Source organism: Pan troglodytes, chromosome 2, assembly GCF_028858775.2.
Source record: "Pan troglodytes isolate AG18354 chromosome 2, NHGRI_mPanTro3-v2.0_pri, whole genome shotgun sequence".
In the NCBI taxonomy this organism is placed as follows: Eukaryota; Metazoa; Chordata; class Mammalia; order Primates; family Hominidae; genus Pan; species Pan troglodytes.
Genome location: NC_086015.1, coordinates 9,703,860 through 9,729,150, shown reverse-complemented (window position 1 = coordinate 9,729,150; position 25,291 = coordinate 9,703,860). Strand labels below are relative to the sequence as shown.

Genomic DNA, 25,291 nt, shown 5'->3' with positions numbered 1-25,291 from the left:
TGTTAGAAAGTGTTCCCAGGAAAAAACAGAAGAGTGGAGAAGTGGAGCAGTGATGAGAAGGGAATATGATTTCAAGAGGAGTCCCACAGAAGAAAACCTTGGATTGATCTCATCAGGGAGCTTTGGAGATAGTGCAGGTCTTACCTCGAAGCCATCTTCATCAGGCACAAGGGAACGGAAGTGTTTACACTCCTATGCCTCTCAGCCATTGGTTCAGTGCCACACCAAAGCAACATAAATTCCCAAATGACTCTTGATAAACACAGACAAAGCAGGCTTCAGCAGCCTGGAGGAAGGTCTATGTCTGACATGCAAGTGTTGGTTATTGGGGCTGAAAGTTCATTGGAAATGGTATACATAAAAAGGCTAAAGAGATCTGGGCAGAACAGTGATACCAGCTGCCGCAGGAGTAATAACAGTTCCTTCTCTGTTTCTATGAGGGTTTTTATTGGTAAAATGCATATGAGAATGCCTAGTTCATAGTAGGCACTATTAAATATATGTTACATAAAACAAATAAAAAGGCTACAAGGTGATAATATGGAGAGTCCACAAAACGGTAATAAAAAAAATGAAAAGAAAGTCTAGATTCAAAGTCTGATCTTTTCGTCTTTTGGGAATGATCTTGCAAAGTTCTCAGGCAGGTTTTGTAGGTTCATCACCTCCAGGAGAAGGAAAAATGAGAATCCAGGGCATGGTAGCATGAAGCTCTGGAGGCCTAATTCCCACTCCCTGACTCGGCTTAACTCTAACAGACTGAGTTAAACTAAATACATCAATTCAAGAGTTCCAAAATCACAATATAATATTGAGCTCTCTACCAAGGCTGAGGAAATATTGAGCTCTCTACCAAGGCTCTACCAAGGCTGAGTGGCCCTATGGGGACTGAAAGCAGCGTTTTCTCACCACAGCACCACCACAAGAGAAGTCACAGCAGCTGAAGTCACACAGGGAATCTCACACCTCCCACTGTCCTCCCATATTCTTTTGCCACCCTCCCAGCTTGTTCACATCCTTTGCCCTGAAGCCCAGTTCTAATGCTAACTCTTCTGGCAACTCACCCCTAATTCCTCCACACCCAGCTATGAGATAGCAGCTTTCTCTCCTTGGAATGGCCACTGTACTTTAAAGGAAAAATAAATTATGAAGTGTGTCTCATTTACCTGCAGTTACAGTGGAATTGTCTCCAACTACTTGCAATGATCTCTGCTTGTAGACAGTTCCTTCTTAAAGAAAAGCACTATGTTTCATTTATTATTCTACACCATCAGGTATCTAGCATTATAGGAGAATCAAATGATTTTAATTTCTTAGAAAACTTTGTAATTGGAGAAGAGTGTTGAAAGCAAGGTCGTACCAACAGGTATCAAACAAACCCTACTGTCACAGTTATGGCCTACAGTACCCCCACTAATAGTAGTAATCTTAATACTCATATTCAAACCCTATATTCTAAAACTTCTTGTAAAAGTTATCTTTTCTCACCTAGAAGCAGCTAAACTCCAAATGGTGCTGCAGACAGAATCACGCATGAACACATTCTTCTTCCAAGGATCTTCAGATCAACCTCAAGGAGCAGCCCTAGCGGCTGTCCCCAACACAACACCCCTTTTCAGCAGAAAGTAGCCAGAAAGAGTCATCGTCCAAAACCCCCTAATAGCAGAGTTACCACTCCAGGGGGGTAAATGATAAAGGAGTTAAAAAGAAATTATTTAGGCAGACAATGAGGGTAAGGAAGTCCTTAGGAAGGTTTTCCTTTTAATGAAAAGCAGCCCCCCAAATCATTTCTTTTCTAACAAAAGAAGCCTGTAAAATCGAGCTGCAGACATAAATAAGCAAGCTGCAAGCTTTCATAGGTAAATGCCGGCAGCTGTGCCAATAGGAAAAGACTACCCGAAGGCCAGGCATGTTCAACATGGCGGCTCTATCTTCCCTTTCCTTTGTCAACCACATGTACAGTGAGGAACAGACAACATGACACCAGCCAGGTAGAGAACCCATCTGCATAATGAAAAATTATGGTGGGATGGCCAGCTTCCTCACGCACTATGCAAATGTCACACCTTCTCGGAGCAGCCTCTTGAGCGCTATGTAAATCAGATACCACCTCTTCAAGCTCGTCTATAAAACCCCATGCATTTCATCATGAACTGGAAGACCCACTCAGGTGCCCCTCTCTCTCTGCAGGAGAGAGAGTTATTCTCTTTTCTCTTTCTTTTGTCTATTAAACCTCTACTCTTAAATTTACTTCTTGTGTGTCCACGTCCTCGATTCCCTTGGCATGAGACAACAAACCTTGGGTATTTACCTCAAACAACAACACCACTTCATTACTTTGAAAGACACATAAATGACCCTTATATTTATGGTTATTGTCCTGGTCTCAAATCTTACTCAAAATCCAAGAATGGCTGTGTCCAAGGAGTGAATTATTACCCCTGTGAAGTGATTTGAGCAAGGAGACCTCTCTCCTCCAAGGCTGCCAACCAAAATGCTAACATTCCCAAAGAAGTAGGTTAAGGCATTAAAAGAGATCACAGCTGTGATTCAGAATTTATTCATTTCCTAATATGAAGCCATACCCCACTGGTGGTCTCCAAAATGATTTTAGGTAGCCCGTACATAGCCATTTTTCAAATTTGAGCAGTGATATACTAATATATCCAAATATAATTGTTATCTATAGGCTACCTAAAATCATTTTAGAGACCAAATGATTTAGTATATTAGAATATGCAAATGTATGTGTGTATATATGTATGTGTGTGTGTATGTGTGTATATTTCAAACCTGTAATTTTCAAATCCATTCTTTCAGAGATTATAAGAACAAGTCGATTAGAATCTACTAGGTATGCACATATAGAGCAAAACTTGTAAAGGGGGCATTGGAGATAATTAAAATTTGAGAAATATTGATATAGTGAAAATTACATTCGAGTTATAATAGAAGACCCAGATTCAAATCCTGTGGCAAAAATAAAACCCATATGACTTAGCAAGTCACTTACCTTATCTGAGTTTCAGTGTTCTCTTCAATAAGATAGTTTTTATAGCCTGTGTTTTTAAATATCTGTTAAATGTAAATGTCCTTCTATGGTGGACACATGTATTCCCTTATCACTAATTTCATCTTAGCACAAAAGAGTTTATCATAGGATTTGTTCTGGCATCTAGCTGGGTCCTAGAGAACTCTCACAAAAGCCAGGTGCATTTGTATGTGGAAAGCTAAAAACATGAAAAATTAGGACCTAACTGGGAGCTGGAGGGAGTCAGTCTAAAATAAGACCAAAGCCTTAGGTAAAGATGAAGGTACAAAGACTGTATAAAAGATGGAGGTGAGGTGAGTAAAGATGACTTTCATCTAATTTACAATTTGACTAAAAGCCACCAAAACTACAGTGGTGGCTCACACGTGTAATCTCAGTATTTTAGGAGGCCAAGGCAGGTAGATTGCCTGAGCCTAGGAGTTTGAGACCCACGTGGGTAACATAATAAGACCCCATCTTTACAAAAAAATAAACAAAAATTAGCTGGGCATCATAATGCATGCCTGTAGTCCTAGCTACTTAGGAGATTAAAGTGAGAGGATCACTGGCACCCAGCAGGTTGAGGCTGCAGTGAGCTGAGATACCCACTGCACTCCAGCTTGGACAACAGAGTAAGACCGTGTCTCAAAAAAAAATTACATATATATATATATATAATATATATATATATAATATATATATAATATATATATATAATATATATAATATATATATATATAATATATATATAATATATATATATAATATATATATAATATATATATATATAATATATATATAATATATATATATATAATATATATATATATACACACACACACATATATATCACTTTATATTTCTCTTGATAGCAAATGTGATCCTTTAAGCAAGTAAGACAAACCTTAGGGGAAAGATAGAGTGACTTAAAAATAAATAAGAAATTATCCTGAGAAGATAAAGTTGTTTCTGAAATTATATTATGTCCAATCTATATTAATAGCTTTTATAAACCTAGATGTGCTCTTGTATAGTCCCACTTTGGAAACTTACTTCTCTGAGCTTAAACTGAACAATGAAGGACTTGACATCTGCCACCCTGAGTCTCAGTGTCCTGTGACTGGTGCACCTAGACTAGCTCTGACCTACTGTAAGGAGGACATATGCTGGAGTCTGTGTTGTGATGTCACAGTGGCTTTTCACTAAACAAGCCATATTCCTCATCCAGAGGCCACCCCCACCTGCCCTCCCACCCCACCTTCAGACCTGCACTAGAACACCCCATGGATTTAGGAGCCACTGGTAAGGTTATGACTTCCCCCATTGGATGAAATAAATGGACTCAGGAAGGAATAAAACCCAAGGTCTCCTCTTCACCAGCATCATTCAGAACCACCTCACTCCTCAGGGGCCACAGAAGTGCTGAATAAAATGAAAAGGTATCATATGTCTTTAGCAAGAAAATCAGATTCTATTAGAAAGAGAGAGAGAGAGAGAGAGAACTCTAAGTGTATTTAGAGCCATGGTCTTGTTACTCCAGAACAGGATTAAATCTACTACATATCAGACATCTTTCGTCATCTGGCAAGTGCTTCAGAGATGCAGTAGGCATCTTCTGAAAGACATTTAAAATTCACTACCAAAGCTCTACATTAAAGACAACCATTCTGTTCACTTTGTGCAGATTTCTCAAGAAAATGTTGTCTACTTCAAATCACAGAAGAGGATTTATATGATTTCCCCAAAGAGAGGAGGAGCAGTTATTAATCTTTGCACGAGTATGCTAAGGCTAGAGAATTCCTATTACTTCCTGGATTTACATAGTGGCCCCCTAAATTCTGGGGATCAGGGAAAGAAAAATTAGGTTGGCCAAATAGCAGAGGGCAGTCTTTCCCTGCCAGCAACTCCATTTCAGAGAATTATGATTCACCATGTATCAAACTAATCATGGCAATTTAGGACAGAGTAAACTCATAATTCTGTGTGTAGAAGGCAAGGTTGCACTGTCTTAAACATCTGTATTAAACATCTTCATACCATGGTTACTATGAAAAGACTGGGTCTTTGCCCTTAGCCTGCTAACTCCGATATATAAGACAAACAGTACCCGTGTCCATTAAATACAGGTGAAAGTGACATATTAAGAAACACATGGAAAACCTACAACTTAAAAGCAGATGTTGATGGTTTAGGTAGATTTGAGGTTGCTTTCTTGTGCATTCCTATGAAGACAATAAGACATTTTTGAAGTAACAGAGGGTGAGTTACAGTAAGAAAGGAAAAGCAGCAGAGAAAATAGCAGGAGATAAAGATAGCAAAGAGGTGAAAAGCAGAAAGCAATTTTTTAAAAAGCAGAAAGCAATTTCTTTGTTCTCTTCCTATATATTTTTGTGTTCCAAATTTAATTTGTCTTATTCCATGTATTTATGGGGACCTTTTTTGGTTTCTGAAATATTTTTATCACCTCCACCATGGGAAAAAATATGCATCATAGTACTAGAAATGCAGCTGAAGGAATCACAGGATAAGCTTGTTTACTATTGGACCCCAGCAACCCAAGCTGGTAACCTCTTACCATATCCAGCTTTTGGGTTTTCTCGTGGTTCAGGTACTATTTCAAAAATATCTTTATTTGTAGCTTCTAAGTTATTAACTAAATCCACCCTGTAAAACCCGGTTTCTCCAACATTATCATTCCCTTAGAAACAGCGTTGCTAGGTAAAATACAAGATGCCTGGTTACAGTTAAATTTCAGATAAACAACTAAATTTTTAGTATATGGGGCCAAATATTGCATGGGGAAATGCATCCTGGTTTTTATTTTTTGTACTGTTTTAATTTCATTTGGTTTGGTTCTTGCTAAATCTGAAAACCCTGCTTAGAAGACAAACTTAACTCATCATAATAAAATTACACTGAGTGCTGAGTGGCTTGGGCAAGGTTGGAATAGAAGTTTGAAGAGTCAGGGGCCAGATGTAAGAATATGATTGATGTTTACAGTAGGACAAAAACATGTTTTCTACTATTACATATACCCTCAATACTGCACTTCCGACACCAGATGTGAGGCCTAGGGGTTGTTCTATACCAACAATTCTCTGTGGATACCAATTGGGTGCCCTACATTCAACTCAGTTCTGGCACTAGCAGGAGTTAGCATAGATGCCACAGGCTGAGAGCTCAGTCTCACAAGACTGCCCCCAGTTTCAGATACCAATCACAAGTTCTAGATTGTTACCTGTGCTTGTGACCAACCAGCTAGAAACTGGAGGTTCCCACAACCTCCTTGAGTTTGAACATTTGCTAAAGCAGCTCACAGAATTCAGGACAATTCTTACTATTACCCACTTGCTATAAAACTACATAACTCAAGAACAGCCAGATGGAAGAGATGCATAAGGCAAGGTATGTGGGGAGTGGTGCAGAGCTTCTGTGCCCTCTCTGGGTGACAAGGTTTAGAAGTTTGATCCCTACAAATCTCATGTTGAAATGTGATCCCCAGTGTTGGAGGTGGGGCCCAGTGGGAGGTGTTGGATCACAGGGGTAGATTCCTCATGAGTTACTTAGTGCCATCCCCTTGGAGATAAGTGACTTCTTGCTCTGTTAGTTCACATGAAGGCTAGCTGTTTAAAAGGAGCCTGTCACTCTCCTCTCTCTTTTGCTCCCTCTCTTGCCATGTGAGAGGGCAGCTCCCTCTTCACTTATCACCATGACTGGAAGCTTCCTGAGGCCTCACCAGGAACAGACACCAGTACCATGCTTCCTGTATAGGCTGCAGAACTATGAACCACAAGAAACCTCTTTCCTTTATAAATTACCCAGTCTCAGGTATTCCTTTATAGTGATGCAAATGAATTAACACACTGGTGTTCTACCGTGCACATGTACCACAACCCAGAAGCTCTGTCAACCCAGTCCTTTTGGATTTTTATGAAGTTTCCATTACATAGGCATGATTGATTAAATGAGTGACCATTGGTGATCAATTCAACTTTTAACCCCTCTCCCTCCCCTAAAATAAGGGGTGAGGCTGAAAGTTCCAATGCTCTAACTACAGGGTTGGTTCCCCAGGCAACCAGCCCTCATTCTGAGGCTCTTCAGGACCCTGAGCTGTCAATCATCTCCTTAGCATACAAAGAGACACTTATCAGTTCAGATGTTCCCAGGGTTTTAGGAGCTGTGTGTCAGGAAACTGGGTCAAGACCAAAATATATTATTTATGATATCCAATATTAGAATTTCTGAATGAGTTCAGAACCAAAATTTACAAACCTCCCAGACAGGGAGGATATCTGCTATTTTTACAACAAACTCTCAATTTTCCACTTTAGTTTTTTTTTGTTTTCATGACGCAGACTCAGAGAAAGGTGTAAAGAGAGAGAGATCTTGGAGAAGACAGGATGAGGATATAAATCAGACCAGAAAGGGCCAAGGTTTCCTCGGGAAAAAAAAAAAAAAGAGAAAGAATGGATAAAGGATGAAAGAACAGGGGGTAGAAAAGAGTGGTGAGGGCTTGGTTTTCAAACTCTTTATTTTTTTCTTTTGCAAGAAGGAGAGAACTTTAAGATGTTTTGATGAGTATACAGATGTATTTTCTTCCTACTCATAGGCTTTGGAAGAGACATCAGTAAAGACTAAATGATTTTTTTTTTCCACTTTAAATTCTGGAATACATGTGCAAAATGTTTAGGTTTGTTACATATGTATACATGTGCCATGGTGGTTTGCTGCACCTATCAACCCGTCATCTAGGTTTTAAGCCCCACATGTATTAGGTATTTGTCCTAATGCTGTCCCTCCCCTTGTCCCCCACCCCCCAACAGGCCCCAGTGTGTGTTGTGCCCCTTCCTGTGTCCATGTGTTCTCATTGTTCAACTCCCACCTATGAGTGAGAATACGCAGTGTTTGGTTTTCTGTTCCTGTGTTAGTTTGCTGAGAATGATGGCTTCCAGCTTCATCCATGTCCCTGCAATGGACATGATCACATTCTTTTTTATGGCTGCATAGTATCCCATGGTGTATATGTACCACATTTTCTTTATCCAGTCTATCATTGATGGGCATTTTGGTTGTTCCAAAGTCTTTGCTATTGTAAATAGTGCTGCAATAAACATACGTGTACATGTGTCTTTATACTAGAATGATTTATAATCCTTTGGGTATATATCCAATAAGACTAAATGATTCTTAACTACTTTTTGCTAAGTATGTTTCTTTGAAAGTGACACCAACATGGAGACTGTGCAATGTAGAATTCCACTTACATATTAGGGTTACACACAGGCTCATACACTGTGGACTGACAGAAAACTGAATGGGATTAGAAAGAGGTCCTTATTCTCCCCTACTCTACAATCCACATATGTCCTTGTATGTCTCCCCAGGTTTGCAAGTTTATCATGGGTGCAAGACCCCATGAAAATAAGAAATACATTCACACTTCTCCAAGAGAAAAAAAAATTATTTTACAAAACTCATTCATGACAGAAAGGTAATTCGGAAAATGCCAACAATAAAGCAATGTGCAATTTGAAAGACGCTCTTTCTGATTTCTCCAATCTTCCCTCCTCCCCCATATCAAGAAGGCCAGACTTAGGACAAGGTTTCACCTCACTTATTTTCACATGAACTTCAAGTTTGCTGTCACTCTAATTAAGCTGGTGTGATGCATGCATAGATAGGACTTTTAAAAATGCACTGCTAGTAAGTGGCTCTTCTTATTCCTTCCCACCTCTCAATTACATACTATTATTTAATTCCATTTATGATTTACATATGTACTCTAACATCAGTATTCAGTTCTAACAGACATGAATAAAATGTCCATAAAGTGATCATAGCTTTATTAGTCCATTTTTTCACACTGCTATAAAGAACTTCCTGAGACTGGGTAATTTATAAAGGAAAGAGGTTTAATTGACTTACAGTTCCACAGGGCTGGGGAGCCCTCAGGAAACTTATAATCATGGCAAAAGGGGAAACAGGCACGTCTTACATGGTGGCAGGCAAGAGAGAGAAAGCATGTGTCAGTGCAGGAAAAACTATCATTGATAAAACCATTGGATCTTGTGATAATTCACCATCACGAGGACAGCATAGCGGAAACTGCCCCCATAATCCAATCACTTCCCTCCAGGTCTCTCCCTAAACACCCGGGGACTACAATTCAAGATGAGATTTGAGTGGGTACATAAAGCCTAACCATATCAGTAGCCCACTATGAACCTCTTCACACTGCACCTCTTTAGCATGCGGCTGTAAGAGATGGAACTAAAGGAGAAGAAAAGGGGGAGGAATTGCCTGGAAGTGTCCGGGGCCTCCCTCTGTGCCTGCTTTGGTATGGAGCCACTTCCCCAGTTTATTTTATTTCTGTATCACAGAGTAAGCATGATAGACCAGGGAACTGCAGCAGGATGAAGGGTCAGAGGAAAGGAAAACCCTAGCTGTGCTGTCATACTTCCTCGTCCCGATAACCAAGCCCTCCAAATGACAAAGTTAACTAGAATTAAATGGAAAAAGACTTTTTTTAAGTTGCAGGTCACTTTTCCTTTTAAAAATCAGAACAGATCATACATGGACTTGAAAAAATACACTAATATAATATTTTTGTAGGTACCGTCAATATCAACCACCATATTGATTTTTTTGTTTTTTTAGCACATCACATCTGGTAGTTGGACAACAAAAAATCAGCTTGACAGTGAGAGAGAGAGAGATGGGAAAGTGCAGAAACACTTATACAATTAGCTGATACAATAATTTCTGGTATAATTAGAACCTTGTGAAAATTAACATTGACAGAAGCAAGGCTGCAAATATTTCATTAAGACAGCAACAATTCATTCTTTTTAATGTTCATTATTTTCCCTAATTTAACACTATCCAGTTCATGTTGACCTGTTATAGGTGAAGTCCAACTCTACTGCCAGAAATATTTTACATGTCTACTTCTCAGAAGTATAGAAAATGAGAGGAACGGAGAAATGAAAAAGATAGAATTGAGTCCCTGAGGGAAAAAAACACACTCTACAAATGAGCCAGAAAAAGCCAGGAAGGGGCAAGAGGTTAGTCACTGGGTTTTAAAAAATGATCATTGTACTCCTGACAAAAATAGCAACAAGAGGAAAGGTTCTGAGATATCAAGTTGAAAGTGAATTATAAATAGCGGAACAATATTATTAAATCTTGATTATCCTTAGGAGAGAGCACAGCTCTTCTGTCCATAAATACAGTGCTGGGAGAGCAGTAGAGAGGCACTCATGGTTAGGAGAGACCTTTAGCTACGAGTGTAAACTCTAAAGTCTTTCTGTGTTCAAGCCCTCATTCCTGGCCATTCTCGGGGTACCAGTGTCTTTCCTGAGCATTCTTTGTGTGCTTAGACAGAATTTAAGAAACAGAACCAGGGAATGCGTTCATCGAATTCCAGCCTCACTTGGTGTTAATATTTTTATATGATTAAGGAAAGCTAAGCATCAGATGTCATTGCAGACACACGATCCAGATGGTGACCCTGTAAAGCCACCACCTGCTTGCAAGCCTGTCTCTGTGCTTCTGCTGAGAAACAGAACGCCATTTCCTTTAGTGCCTGTCTTGTAAATAATCACCGCTCCCCAACCAGCCATTCCCCAAATGACAAGAACCATCCTGTGGCCTTCTCCGCTCCCCAGCCTGGCCTGGCCTCATTGTGCCTTGGAACTCTGTCCTCCTGCCTCACTCAAAAGGTACATGATTTGTATCTTACTCCCACAACAGCGTGATCCAATGTCACCACAGTCGGGGACTTTTAATGGGGTAAGTAGCTATTACCTGTCCCAGGTTACATTTGCATTCTAAAATGTGTTCATGAGTTCTGGCAATTTCAGTGGTCAGGAGGTGCGCCGGGGAGGTGGCTGTGGAGCATTTGCTGGCATTTCAAAAAAACTACCTCATGGATGAATGCCGATCCAATCCTGTAAGAGATGGCTTGTGTTTAGGGATGTTTCTCAGAGGCCTGGGGAGGAAAACAAGCTCACAAGTGGCTTAGAAAGCAGCAGCTCCACATGGAATTAATATTACCATATAATTGGCCAATTTCATTCCAGGATTTTTTGCAGAAAACCCAGCTGCCTTAAAGTGCTATGCTTTGGGCCACTTCTAGGAGAGATGATACCCTTCCAGTAGGAACAAGATGTGGAGTTTTCTCCATCTCTATCTCAACATTTCTCCCACATGAAGCTGGTTACCGGGATCTCTCTCAAAAGTTATTATTTTATCATTTCCTCCCTCCTTTCCTCCTTTCTTTCTCCACCCATCCACCAATCCAAGAAAGCTATGATGATAACTGGCAGCCTGTGGGGGCGGGGTCAGCTGTAAGCGGCCTTTCTTGCCTTGCTATAAACAAACACCTGAGGCTGGGTAATTTATAAAGAAAAGAGGTTTAATTGGCTCATGGTTCTACAGGCTTTCCAGGAAGCATGACACCAGCATTTGTTTGGCTTCTGAGGAGGCTGCAGGGAGCTTACAATCATGGCAGAAGGTAAAGGGGGAGCAGGCATCTTGCATGGTGACGGCATGAGGAAGAGAGAGAGGGGGAAGATGCCACATACTTTTAAACAACTAGATCTTGAACAAACTATCATGATGAGGACAGCACCAAAAGTTTGGTGTTAAACCATTCATAAGAAATCCACCCCCATGAACCAATCACCTCCCACCAGGATCCACCTTCAACATAGGAGATTACAGTTCAACATGAGATTTAGAGGGTGCAACATCCAAACTATATCAGCAGCACTGAACAAGCCAGACAAGGTTGCTGCCCTCACAGAGTTTACATTCTAATCACAAGGGGAGGGCACAAAAAAATCACAAAGTATGTGGACATAAATAAACAAGGCAATATGATGTGAAAGAAACTGGAAGAAGGGGTGACCATTTTCAAGAGTGTGGTTAGGAAGGGCCTCTTTAAGGAAGTAAGATGTTAGCTGAGACACAAAGGAAGAGAAGCAGTAGATCATGGGGGAATTGAAGAAAATAATGTTTGAGAAGATATAGCTTGTGACAAGATTTTTGAAGTAGAAATGGTTTGACATGTTCAAGCAACACAGCAGAACAGTTGCTTGGAGCATGGTGAGACAGAGGTGCATATAAGGTAGAGGGTTTCAATGAAAGGGAACCCATGGGACCCTGTAGAACTGGAAAAGCATGTAGATATTATTCCCAGAGTCATGAGGAGCCACAGGAAGATGTTAAAGTGGGGAATGGCAAAATGGGATTTGCACTTTTAAAAATATCCCTCTATCTAATCTATGGAGGAGAGGCTGGGGAAGGGCAGGGAATCATTAGGTGGAAACGACCTGGAAATGACTGTTCAGGTGTGTGTGGTGGGGGGAGGTGGGGTTGTAGCAGAGGGAACAAAGGCTTGGCTTAAGTGTGCCCTGGAGAGGGACAGAAGATTGAAGGAGAAAAGCATTAAATTAATTTTGGATGTGTTCATTCAGAGATGTCTGTGCAGAACTCAGAAACTGATAAAGAAACTAGTCTGGGCCAGGTACTTTGCCCAGGTGATTGGGCAAATCCAGCATCCCTCCCACCTGCAATCCCAGCATTGTGGGAGGCCTAGACAGTGAATCACCTGAACTTGGGAGTTCAAGACCAGCCTGGGCAACATGATGAAACCCCCATCTCAAAAAAAAAAAAATTAGCCAGGTGCCATGGCATGCATCTGTAATCCCAGCTACTTGAGAGGCTGAGGCACAAGAATCGCTTGAACCTGGGAGGTCGATGCTGCAGTGAGCCAAGATTGTGCCACTGCACTCCAGTCTGGGTAACAGAGCAAGACCCTCTCTCAAAAAAAAAAAAAAAGGAGTCTGAAGTGTAGGGAGGGATTGGGACTGGAAGCCTCCTTCTATGTAACCACCAAGATTTCTGGGAACCTGCCAGGATGTCTTAAGCAACCTGCTATGTACCAGATGCTATAGCGACAGAAATGCTGAGAAGCTAAGCAATATGGTTTGGATCTGTCCCCACCCAAGTCTCCTGTCGAATCGTAGTCCCCAGTATTGGAGGTGGGGCCTAGTGGGAGGTGATTACATCATGGGGGCAGATCCATCATGAATGGTTTAGCACCATTCTCTCAGTGTTGTTCTCACGATAGTGAGTGGGTGAGTTATCATCAGATCTGGTTGCTTAAAAGTGTATAGCACCTACTCTCTCTCTCTCTCGGCTCCTGCTCCTGCCATGTGAGATGCCTGGCTCCCCCTTCACCTTCCGCTATGATTGAAAATTCCCTGAGGCCTCCCCAGAAGCAGATGCTGCCATACTTCCTGTATAGCCCAGGCAATTATGAGTCAATTAAACCTCTTTACTTTATAAATTACCCAGTCTCAGGTATTTATTTATAGCAGTGCAAGAATGGACTAATGCACCAAGGATGTAGTAGTAATGTCTCAAATAACATACACATATTTAAAAGTACATAGAATATGTTGAATGCTAAGTGAATTGTACAGAAAACAAAAAACAAAGAAGAGCTGATTGGGAGGCCATAGTGTCACTGTGCAAGGAGCAGCATGCATGAAATTTAGTAAACCTGAGTTTTATTCTTAGCCCCTCGCTGGCTGTGTAAACTTGAGCAATTCTTTTAGGCTCCCTAAGCCTTGATCCCTTCATGCTAAAATGGGCACTCTACCGCCATCCCCAGGTGTTGATATAATGTACAATAGAACATGTTTGGCTGGCATAAGACTGGCATCTACTAGGGAGAGGAGCAATCCAGCAGAGTTCCCAGAAGAGGTTGTATTTAGGATGGGCCTTGAAGAACAGCCAAAGTTGAGAACAACAAAGAGGAAAATGAAACTCAATGTATTAATCTTTGAAATGTGTCTCAAAAAAATTTAGATAAGTGATTGTATCTTCTTCATACCAGAAGTCACCATGAAAAGAATTTCAGCCCACTAAGGCATAATATAAAAGTTCATTATAGAGTTATATAAAGAATACATATAGTTACACAGAGAGACTATATATAATTACACATATAGGGAGACTATACATACATATACATACATGTATACATACTATACATGTGTAACTATTGTTACACATATAGAACATATACATTATACATATATAGTTATATATGTTTAAAAAATATAAATACATTTAAGGCTCAATACATCACTATATAAGTTCTGATATGGTTTGACTGTGTCCCCACCCAAATCTCATCTTGAATTGTAGCTCCCATAATCCCCACATGTCATGGGAGGGACCCTGTGGGAGGTAATTGAATCACGGGGGTGGTTTTTCCCATGTTGTTCTCCTGATAGTGAATTAGTCTTATGAGATCTGATGGTTTTATAAAAGGGAGTTCCCCCACACATGCTCTCTTGCCTGCCGCCATGTGAGACATGACTTTGCTCCTCATTTGCCTTCTACCATGATTGTGAGGCCTCCCCAGTCATACGGAACTGTGAGTCCATTAAACATCTTTCCTTTATAAATTACCTGGTCTTGGGTATGTTTTCATTAGCAGCATGAGAACAGACTAATATAACTTCTCAATATAGCCCTAGTATAAATGCAAAGAATAAAAACTCTTTGTATTTCTTGGAAGTCAGAGTGAACTTGGCCGTTTGAATACAGTAAAATGTGAAGGTTATAAGATACAGGTGGGTCTTGTTCAGGATCATCCCTCTAGCATGCAGTTTTAATTTGCCAACCTCCTTTTTTAGGTATTTGCACAGTGATTTACAACTTGAGGGCAACTGATCCTCCTGAGAAAGAAACCCCCATCTGGACATTCTACATTGAGTGACATGAAGGTTGTGTCTGGGACTGTAGAGATGAAAATATCATCGTAACACTCTCCCTGGCTCTGCAAGAAAAATATTTTGCTAGGCACAATAATGAAAGCGCTGTTTATTTGAAACCAGTCTATAGAAAACCTGCAGAAGATTTAATTTAGGTTATACCATAGAATGTAAATATTATCAACCTTAGCAACATTAAAATTACAGTATGTCTGTTAGAAACTGGAAGGATGGGAAGATCATTGGTATAGGGAACTGTTCCATCCATTAGGGCTTCAAAATATTATTTGATTTTTAATCAAAGTTCTTATGACTATATATAATCATATATATTATTTTAAAATTAAATATAATAGAAAAATTCTTGCTGAAGTGAACATCACCTTTGTATAGTCAGTGGTCATGCTTCCTAACCTACACAATCCTATTTTTCTTCTGTAAGCAGAATACAACTGTATTTTATATATTTGTGGAATGGTCACAACTGTGACCTCTGTTTAGCACTACTGAGGCAGACTATTTGTACCCTCTGGTAGAGTATCTCAAAGTGTGATCCATGGACCACCTGCCACAGAATCACCTGGGGCTTCTGTTTATTAAATAATAATAGCACCACCACCTTCTTAGACACTATTTGAAACTAACAGATTTCTATGGCAGAATCCATACCTTTAACAAACTTCCCCCAAATTATGTTTATAAATGTTACAGAGCTAAGAATCATTGCTCTAGTGTTCCATTTCCATCAAGGTATCCTCCCCTTGGGACCAAAGATACTCAAGTATTTTTCTAAGAAGCTGGAATTAAAAGTGAAATCTCAAACTCTATCCCATAGCTCTCTAAATCAAAGGTTTTGTTTTGTTTTGCTTAATTTCTATCAGTTTGGTTTAAGAATCATACAAATTTTCTGAAGCCTAACAACCACAGTGCTTTGAATTTATCCTTAGAGAGAAGTTATATTTAGTTAATTTACCACCAGCATAGACAGGGTACTAATGAATCAGAAAAGACTCAGACCTCAAGCAAATTTTAAAACAACAACCCCAGGAGCAGCGTACTGGAGGCCTTGTGCTGTTCCAGTCTTTACGCTGCTACTGGCTTGACCTGGAAAAGGCCCAGAAGGGAAAACTTGGGGTGCCCAGGGTAGTGGGGGTCACTCAAGGCTGCTTGGGAGGCTGGATAATTACCAGCTAGTGTGGAGTACATTCATATTTAAACAACCAGTGAGGCTGAGCAAGCGCAACTAACACACAGCAGCTGAATATCAGCCTCATCTCTAATGAGTCCAAGGTGGTAGCTCAGAGAGGTGATTTTACCATGAGCTATGAAGGGCATGATTAATCCTTATTGCCTTGGTACATGTTACTTCTCTAACAAGTGAGAAGCGATATGTTTGTGAAGGGTGTGAGGGAAGCAGGGGTGGAGTAGGTGCAAAGATGAGAAAAATAAGGATTTTCCATACCACTTCCAGAGTTATTTTCCAAAGGGTAACTGATTATGTTTCATCTGCATAAAGATATTTCAGACTCTTTTGCACCTCCCAGATTATGTTAAAACTTCATAAGAAATCTCCTTTACAATCTGCTTTATGCTTATCTGTCAAATCAAAGCAATGACAAAAACTTAGCACTAGTACCACCCTCTTCACCCCTACAGTCATGACAGACTTCACCACTCAATCAGCCGTGCTCTCCAGTAGAGCACCAAGTGACAGTAGCTTCCTCCTTATCACAACTCCCAGGAAATTCCTGCCGTTTAAAATAGTTGGCACAGGAGTCCATACCTTCTTTCCCCTGTTCTAGGTCACACAGAACCAAGATTCCCCAAATCTGCTCCAATCTTTCTCTTGCAATGGCCAATCCAGCTACCTAGACTGCTCACCCTCGACCATTAGGTAAACTTCCACTCATCCTTCAGTAAGTCAGTTCACACATCACCCCCTCTATGAAACCCTTAACCATGATTCTTTGATCCTAGGCTGTTTGATCTTCTATGCCTACATAATATTTTGTAAATATTACAGGAGACCATCTTTATTATGTGCTGTGATTACAAACTGGCGTACCCTTCTCTTGGCTAAAGTTTGAATGCCTTAGACATACATACTTGAACCTTGACAACTCACAGTTTGGAGATAAGCAGTATATTGCTGTAAAATCTCCAACTACTAGAACCAAATCAAGTATGATCAGGATCAATGGCTTCCCACAGATGGCCAGCAACCTTTGTCAGTGACATGTTGGAGACCATATAACAGTAACCACTCTGTCTTTATTCCTATTTGTTAGCGCTGGGTCTCAGATCAAGGCCTGGGTTGTACTCACTAGTTGAGAATTTGGCTGATGTAAATCAAAATACTTGAGACTGGATAATTTATAAGGTGTAGAAATGTGTTTCTCACAGTTCTGGAGGCTGGGAAGTTCAAGATCAAGGCACCAGCAGATTTCGTTCCTGGTGAAGGTTTGCTGCTTCCAGGATATAGCCTCTTTGCCGTGTCCTCACAGGGTGGAAGACAAAAGGGCTTAGCTAGCTCCCTGGAGCCCTTTTATTTGGGTATTGATCCTATTCATGAAAGCAAAGCCCTCAAATTTAATCACCTCATAAATGCCCCACCTCTTAACACTATCACATTGGGTCTTAGTTTCCAACATTTGAATCTGGGGTGACACATACATTCAGGTCATGACATATGGCAAAAAGTGGCCTAACACTTAGCCCCTGCCCTGCAAGCAAAAAGATCCAGAATATACATATCTAATTAGTTTTATATAAGATTAATATACAATATAAATTATGTGATTAATAGTGTTGATAAAAATCATATATATTTAATATATTTAACATTTCAAAATTTCATCTTTATCAACGAAAAATGATATAGAAACACTTAAACCAAAAATTAATAAAGGACATCTATAAACAGTTAATTTCCAGAAGAAACTCTAAGTGGTTAACAAATGACAAAGCAAAGTTTTCCAAATAATAATTGTTAGTGATAGTGATGTGATATAATAATACAGTGGCTAATTTTATTGTGTGTTTACTCTGTGCCAGACATGTTTCATATATTTTACTCATTTATTTTTCCCAAATTCATTAAGGGAGATACATCATTACTCCATTTTCAAATGAGGAAACCAAGTTACAGGGCATACATGAGATACAGACACATTGCAATCGTTAATTTTATGTATCTGCTTTGCTGGGCCACAGTGCCCAAATATTTGGTCAAACATTATTCTGCATGTAAAGATGGTTTTTGGATGAGATTAACGTTTAAATCAGGGAGCTTTAAGTAAAGCACATTATCTGCCATAGTGTGGCTGGGTGTCATCCAACAAACTGAAAGCCTGCATAGAACAAAAACAGACCCCTGAGCAAGAAGGAGTTCTGTCAGGCGGAAGCCTGCAATTCTTCCCTGGGTTTCTAGCCTTCCAGCCTACTTCACCAAATTTTGGACTCACCAAGCCTCTACTGTCTGTTCTATTGTATAAGCCAATTCCTTAAAACCTCAATCTCAACCTCCCCTTATCCCCTCTCTCCCCACCTTTCTTTGCATATATCTATATGCATGCACATACACACATACCTGTACACACACACATATACACACCCTGTTGGTTCTGTTTCTTTGGAGAACTCTAATACACTATACATTTAGCAGGTGATAGATCCAGGTTTCAAACTCAGATTTTCTGACTCTCCACCACTACCAATAGCTTCTCTACCAATGTTTTATTGATATGAAAAATTCATGCAGCCTTTTGGGATAACAGTTTTGCTATATACATCAAGAGCCCTTTAAAAGTTCATACATTCTAGGAGTCTCTTCTAAGTAAATAGTCAAATTCAGATGAAGGTTTATGTACACAGCACTTTCCTTAGAGTAAGAAAACTTGAATTCATTTAAGCGTCCGACAGTGAGAGCATTAAATAAATTATGATGCATATATAAGAGTAAATATTAGGCAGTTATTAAATTATGTTTCTGAAGAACAATGCCATGGGGAATTATTCAGAAGATAATATCAAATCTTTAAAACAAGCTAAGTCATTATATATAGGGTGTGATCTGAATTATGTCAAAAATAAATGTGTATTCATAGATGTATGGAGGAAAGAGAAAACTGTATCAAAATGTTTATAGTTTCATTTCTGAGTGGTGTTATTCAGACTCATTTTCTTCATTCTCATTTTCTTCAGCCAAGGCAACAAAAGGTAGCAGTGTGTTCCACAGACCTTTGTGAGAGAAATATGTGACGGATTAGGAAAAACAAGGTGTCTGGAGCCTGAAGACCTATATTCCCCATCAAGGTTTCTTTACCTAATTAGTATGTGTGAGAACTTCGACAAGTCGGTTGACTTGTCTAAGCTTCAGTCTCCTCAATGGTAAAATTGAGGTACTCTGCATATCTGCCCCATTATTTCACAGCAAATAGGAAGAGACAGAGTTTGGGGACTGAATGGTGCTAATTTATACAAATTGCTTTATAACAAGTATGAAGCACAATTTATGATGATTTTTCACAGCTCTATTAAGATGTAATTTACATACTATATAGTTAACTCTTTTTAAGTATACAATCCAGTGGTTTTAGTGGGTTCACATAGTTTAAAACCATCAATAGAATTTTAGGGCATTTTTGTTACCCCGGAAAGACATTCATACTCATTAACAGTCACTCCCCACTCCCTAATCTTCTCAGCCCCTGGAAGCCATTAATCTATTTACTTTCTCTGTAGAGTTGTCTATTGTAGACATTCCATGTAAATGGAATCATACAATATGTGTCCTTTTGTGACTGGCTTCACTTAGCATAATATTTCCAAGGTTCATCCGTGTTGTAACGTGTATTTCATTTATTTTGTTGTCAAATAATATTCTACAATATTAATATACCACATTTTATTTATTCATTGGTCAGCTGACAGACATTTGAGTCATTTAAACTTTTGAGCTATTATGAATAATGCTTCTACAAACATGTGTATACAGGTTTTTGTGTGAACATAGGTTTTATTTATCTTGCATAAATACCTAGGAATGAAATTACTGGGCCACATGGCAACTCCATGTTTAGCACTTGGAAAAATTGCCAAAGTGTTTTTCAAAGTGGCAGTATCATTTTATAATACCACCACCAGTGTATAAGTGTTCAAATTCTATTCAATGATTTTTAATTATATATTTTTTAGTTATTTTCTGTTAACTTTTAAGTTCGTGGGTACATGTGCAGGTTTGTTACATAGGTAGATTTGTATCATGCAAGTTTGTTGTACAGATTATTTCATCAACCAGATATTAAGCCCAGTATTCATTATTTTTCCTGATCCTCTCCCTCTTCCCACCCTCCCCTCTCTGATAGACTCCAGTGTGTGTTGCTCCCCTCTATGTGTCCATGTGTTCTCATCATTTAGCTCCCACTTATAAGTGAGAACATCCAGTATTTGGTTTTCTGTTCCTGTGTTAGTTTGCTAAGGATGATGGCCTCCAGCTCCATGCATGTCCCTGCAAAGAACATGATCTCGTTATTTTTATGGCTGCATACTATTCCATGGTATATATGTACCACATTTTCTTTATCCAGTCTATCACTGATGGGAATTTAGGTTGACTCCATGTCTTTGCTACTGTAAATGGTGTTGCAATGAATATATGCATGTGTCTTTGTAACAGAGTGATTTATAATCCTTTGGGTATATACTCAGTAATGGGATTGTTGGATCAAATGGTATTTCTGTCTTTAGGTCTTTGAGGAATCAACACACTGTCTTCCACAATGATTTACCTAATTTACACTCCCACCAACAGTGTATACGCCTTCCTTTTTCTCCAAAACCTCGCCAGCATCTGCTATTTTTCGATAATAGCCATTGTGAGTGGTGGGACATGGTATCTTACTGTGGTTTTGATTTGCATTTCTCTAATCAGTGATGTTGAGCTTTCTTTCATATGCTTCTTGGCCACATGCATGTCTTCTTTCAAAAAGCATCTGTTCATGTCCTTTGCCCACATTTTTATGGGGTTGTTTTTTCTTGTAAATTTGTTTAAGTTCCTTATAGATATTGGATATTAGACCTTTGTCAGATGCATAGTTTGCAAAAGTTGTCTCCCATTCTGTAGACTGTCTGTTTACTCTGTTGATAGTTTCTTTTGCTGTGCAGAAGCTCTTTATTTTCTTAGTGGTTGCTCTAAGACTTTAAAAGAACATCTTAACTTTCATGCTAACTTAATTTCAGTGATATATACAAACTTAACTCCTATACATCTCTATTCCTCCTCTCCCTCTTTTGTTCTATTATTGTTATACATATCACAGATACATATGTTACAAGCCAAACTATATATTGTTGTAATTTTTACCTTGTATAATTTCATGTCTTTTAATGAAGCTAAGAGAAAGAGGACAAGTACATATTTACACAGTTTGTAATACTCACTTTATTATTTGCCATTTCTGGTTCTCTTCATTTCTTCTTGCATATTTTTATTTTTATCTGATGTCATTTTCTTATTCTAAAATAGCTTAGTTTCTACTCACAAGTTCCATTTTATTATTTGCAAATGTATTACATGTCTACACACTATAGGTGTAAAAATACAATTATATACATATTATTTATGCAACTGCTTCTTAAATCAGTTGAGAAAAGAAAGGTTAAAATTAAGAAATGCAATATTCAGTTATACCATCTTTTACAATGACCATGTCATTACCTTCAGCAGCACTCTTTGCTTCTTTCTGTGCATTTGAATGTAAATGTGGTGTCACTTGCTTTCAGCCTGAAGAAGTTACTTCAGTATTTTTTCTCACATGGGTCTGACAGCAACAAATTCAGGTTTTGTTCATTTTGGATGTCATTATTTCACCTTCATTTTTGAAAAATAACTTCGATGGATGTAGAGTTGGTAGTTGGCAGTTGTTTTCCTTAACCACCTTGACTATGTCATCCCAATGCCTTCTGGCCTTCATTGCTTCTTATGAGAAGTTACCTGTTAATCTTATTCAAGTTCCCTCATGCTATGGTTTGAAGGTTCCCTCCAAAACTCATGTTGAAATTTAATTGCCATTGTGATGGTATTAACAGGTAGGACATTGAAGATGTGATTAGATCATAAGGTCTCTGTTCTCACGAATGGATTAATGGATTATCATGGGGGTGGTTTCATTATCACAGGAGTTTGGTTCCCTTTTTCAGTCTCATGCATTCTTTCACTCTCTTGCCATGTGATGCCTTCCACCATGTTATGACACTGCAAGAAGGCCCTCACAAGATGTGATGCCTTGATCTTGGACTTCCCAGCCTCTGGAATCATCAGTCAAATAAACTTGGATTCCTCATAAATTATCCAGTCTTTGGTACTCTGTTATAGAACACAGAATGGACTAAGATACCTAATACATAATGAGGCTTTTTTCTTGCTTTCAAAATTTTATTTTTGACTTTGACTTTCAACATCTATGATGTAGGTTACTGATGTCTTAGCATTTATCTTATTTAGAATTCTTTAAGCTTCTTGGGTAGGTAGATATATATTTTTTCATCAGATTTGGAATGTTATCAGACATTATTTCTTTAAACATTTTTTTTCTGCTCTTTTCTCTGTAATTTCCTTCAGGGGCTCCCATTCTGCATATTTATTGTGCTTAACAGTGTCCCACATTTCTCTGAAGTTCTGTTCACTTTTCCTCATTCTTTTTTTCTCTCTGTTCTTCAGATTGCATAATCCATAATCTCTATTGATCTGTCCTCAAGTTGCTGATTCTTTCTTCTATCAGCTCAAATTCACTGTTGGAACCCTCTAGTTAATTTTTCATTTCAGTTATTGTATTTTTCAATTTCATGACTTCCATTTGGTTTTTTATAATGTTTATATCTTTAATATTTTCTATTTAATAAGACATAACCATTAATATGCAAGCAAATTTTATTTCTTTGAACATATTTATAATCTCTGTTTTGAGGTCTTTGCTAAATCTAGGCTCTCTTCCAGGCAAGTTTCTATTGCCTGCTTTTATTCCATGGTGCATGTGACACAATTTCTCATTTCCTTGTGTATCTTAATTTTGTAAATAACTGGACTTTTTAAATAATATAGCAACTCTGTATGCTGAACCACCACTATCAGCCTCTTTGTAAGGCATGTTATTTTCTTGATTTTGTAAATTTGTTTAATGACCTAGTGGACTATTTCACTGAAGTCAGTTTCCTCCACAGTGTGCAACCTCTACTATCACTACTCAGAGGGTACAGCCTTGGGCATACACAGTCTCCCTGTGAATTTGGACTGGTCTACCCATATTGGTATCCCACCAAGCTTTTAGTCTCTACTAATTGCTATCTGATTCCTTTGTTTTTGATATTGCAAAGACTTATCCAGATAAGGGAGGACCCATTTTCAGGACAAAGTTTTGCCAGTCTTTGAGGGTCCTTCAGACTCAGAAGGGCTCTCCTTAGCTGTCTTTTTTTCTGGTTCTCTCTCCTAAACTTTAAGGAGGTCTACAATTATGCTTGTTGATATGATGAGTGTCATAGAGCTACCAGCCTAAGGGCACCACCACTAATTGGTCAGCACCACGATCAACACCCTCAAGCATAGACTTCCTTACACTTTATTCCAAATAAAGTAAGTCCACTTAGGAAGATCTGTGGAGCTCTCTAGCCTTATAGCCTGCCTATCTTCATGGGCAGAATGTCTATTTTAACACAGTGGAGCTGGGAGTAGGGAGAGTGGCCTGCATCTTCCAGAGGGTGATATCCTTGCTCTATGAGCAGGGCTTTGAGCAAGGAGAGTAGCCCCCGATCTCAGGCTGCTTTTCCTGTTATAAAATTCCCACCCTATAAGAAAGATGGAGTGGGTACTTCAGAGCCCAGTATTCTTGGCCTGTCATTCCTTGATACAGTTCGGATATGTGACCTGTGTAAATTCCATGTTAAAATGTAATCTCCAATGTTGATGGTAGGGCCGGGTGGGAGGTGTTTGGGTCATGGCAGTGGATCCCTCATGACTTGGTGCTCTCTTCACCATAGTGAGTGAATTCTAATGAGATCTGGTTGTTTCAAAGCATGGGGCACTTCCCCCTTCTCTCTTGCTTCTGCTCCCACCACATGATGTGCTAGCTCCCACTTTACCTTATGCCATAAGTAAAAGCTCCTTCAGCCTCCCCAGAAGCAGATGTCAGTGTCATGCTGCCTGTACAGCTGCAGAACCATAAGCCAATTAAACCTCTTTTCCTATAAATTAACCAGTCTCAGGTATCTCTATAGCAATGTGAGAACAGCCTAACACATGCCTGAGTGGAACTCCAGCCATAAGAGTGAGTACTGGTTTTGGGTAAGGAGACTAGCTCGCTTGATGGCATCTGCCCAAAATGGAGCTTCTGCAGCACAAAACTGAGGAGACGGGATGAGAGATGTCAGTGGCATGCCCTCCTGTGGTAAAACAGCAGCACTAGACTAGGAGTTGTGGAAGAAAGAAACTTATCTTCTTGGTTACACATGCCGGGAGTATGGTTTCTACCACACTGAGCTGGGGGAGGGGGATTGAGGAGGCAGATCATAGCTCAAATGATCTCATAATTCTTACCAAGGTTTAGTAGATTTTTCATGTCTCTCCATTTTCTATATATCCTTAGGACAATCTCCGAAGACTTTTTATTTAAAAAAAAAATTTTCAGCAGTGAAATAGTTGTTTCACTGGGAAGAAGGTCCACTCCGCTGCTCATACCACCATCCTGGAAGTCAATCTGATTGAGTTTTATAAGAAAAGAAAAGTCATGGATACCTTGAAGTCAACAGCACTCAAAGAATCATAGTGCATGACATCAGACTGTCAATGTGGGAAGTGAAAACACGTAATGGGAAAGTCTCATTGTTGACAGTTTTTCTATTGGTGTCATATGCCAGTGCTCTCTTTCATAAACTTGGTGCACCCAGCAGAAGGAAACAATATCACTGAAATGCAGCTAAGAGTTGATCCAGAATTCTCTCCTGCTTTGGAAATGAAATCCTTGATACCTAACTATGAAATTTAGCCATACTGATTAAAAGCACCTGCTAGAGGCTGCAGAGAATAAAGCAAACAATTACACTTAAACATCTCAGAATCTGACTCTTAGACCTTTGGAGCCCAAAAGCCTAGCAAACCCACTTTAAAATCTCACATTGAAAAATCACATGTAATAAATGTATATATACCTTTCAATGGAAGCTCTTTGAGGCAACAATAAAAGGCCCATATACAAAAAGGTAAAAATCTTTTAGAAAAAAAAATTGGTAAGCAAATAACTTAAACATCAGGCAGAAAATGCAAAGTTAGGCCATTTGGAAGCTTATAATTCCAAATAATAATTTGGAAGCTTATAATTCCAAAGTTAGGCCATTTGGAAGCAAAGTTAGGCCATTTGGAAGCTTAATGTCGAGATTTCAAAATCAATTTTTTACTTCAAGTTAGAGAAGTTATCACACC

The 25,291-nt window shown here is 39.1% G+C and overlaps 2 long non-coding RNA genes across 3 annotated transcripts in view; one reads left to right on the top strand and one right to left on the bottom strand.

The window, feature by feature from the left end:
* Positions 1 to 4,169, bottom strand: part of LOC107970548 (uncharacterized) — a 58,336-nt gene extending 54,167 nt beyond the window's left edge. For both annotated transcript variants that reach the window (XR_001713147.2, XR_001713146.3), the window contains exon 1: positions 4,082 to 4,169. This is a non-coding gene — a long non-coding RNA (uncharacterized LOC107970548). The remainder of the gene's footprint in view (positions 1 to 4,081) is intronic.
* A 130-nt stretch (positions 4,170 to 4,299) lies between these two features.
* LOC129143474 (uncharacterized) lies at positions 4,300 to 24,919 on the top strand. The gene is made up of 2 exons (XR_008546929.1): positions 4,300 to 4,467; positions 24,459 to 24,919. It is a non-coding gene; the product is annotated as an uncharacterized LOC129143474 (long non-coding RNA).
* The last annotated feature ends 372 nt before the right edge of the window (positions 24,920 to 25,291 follow it).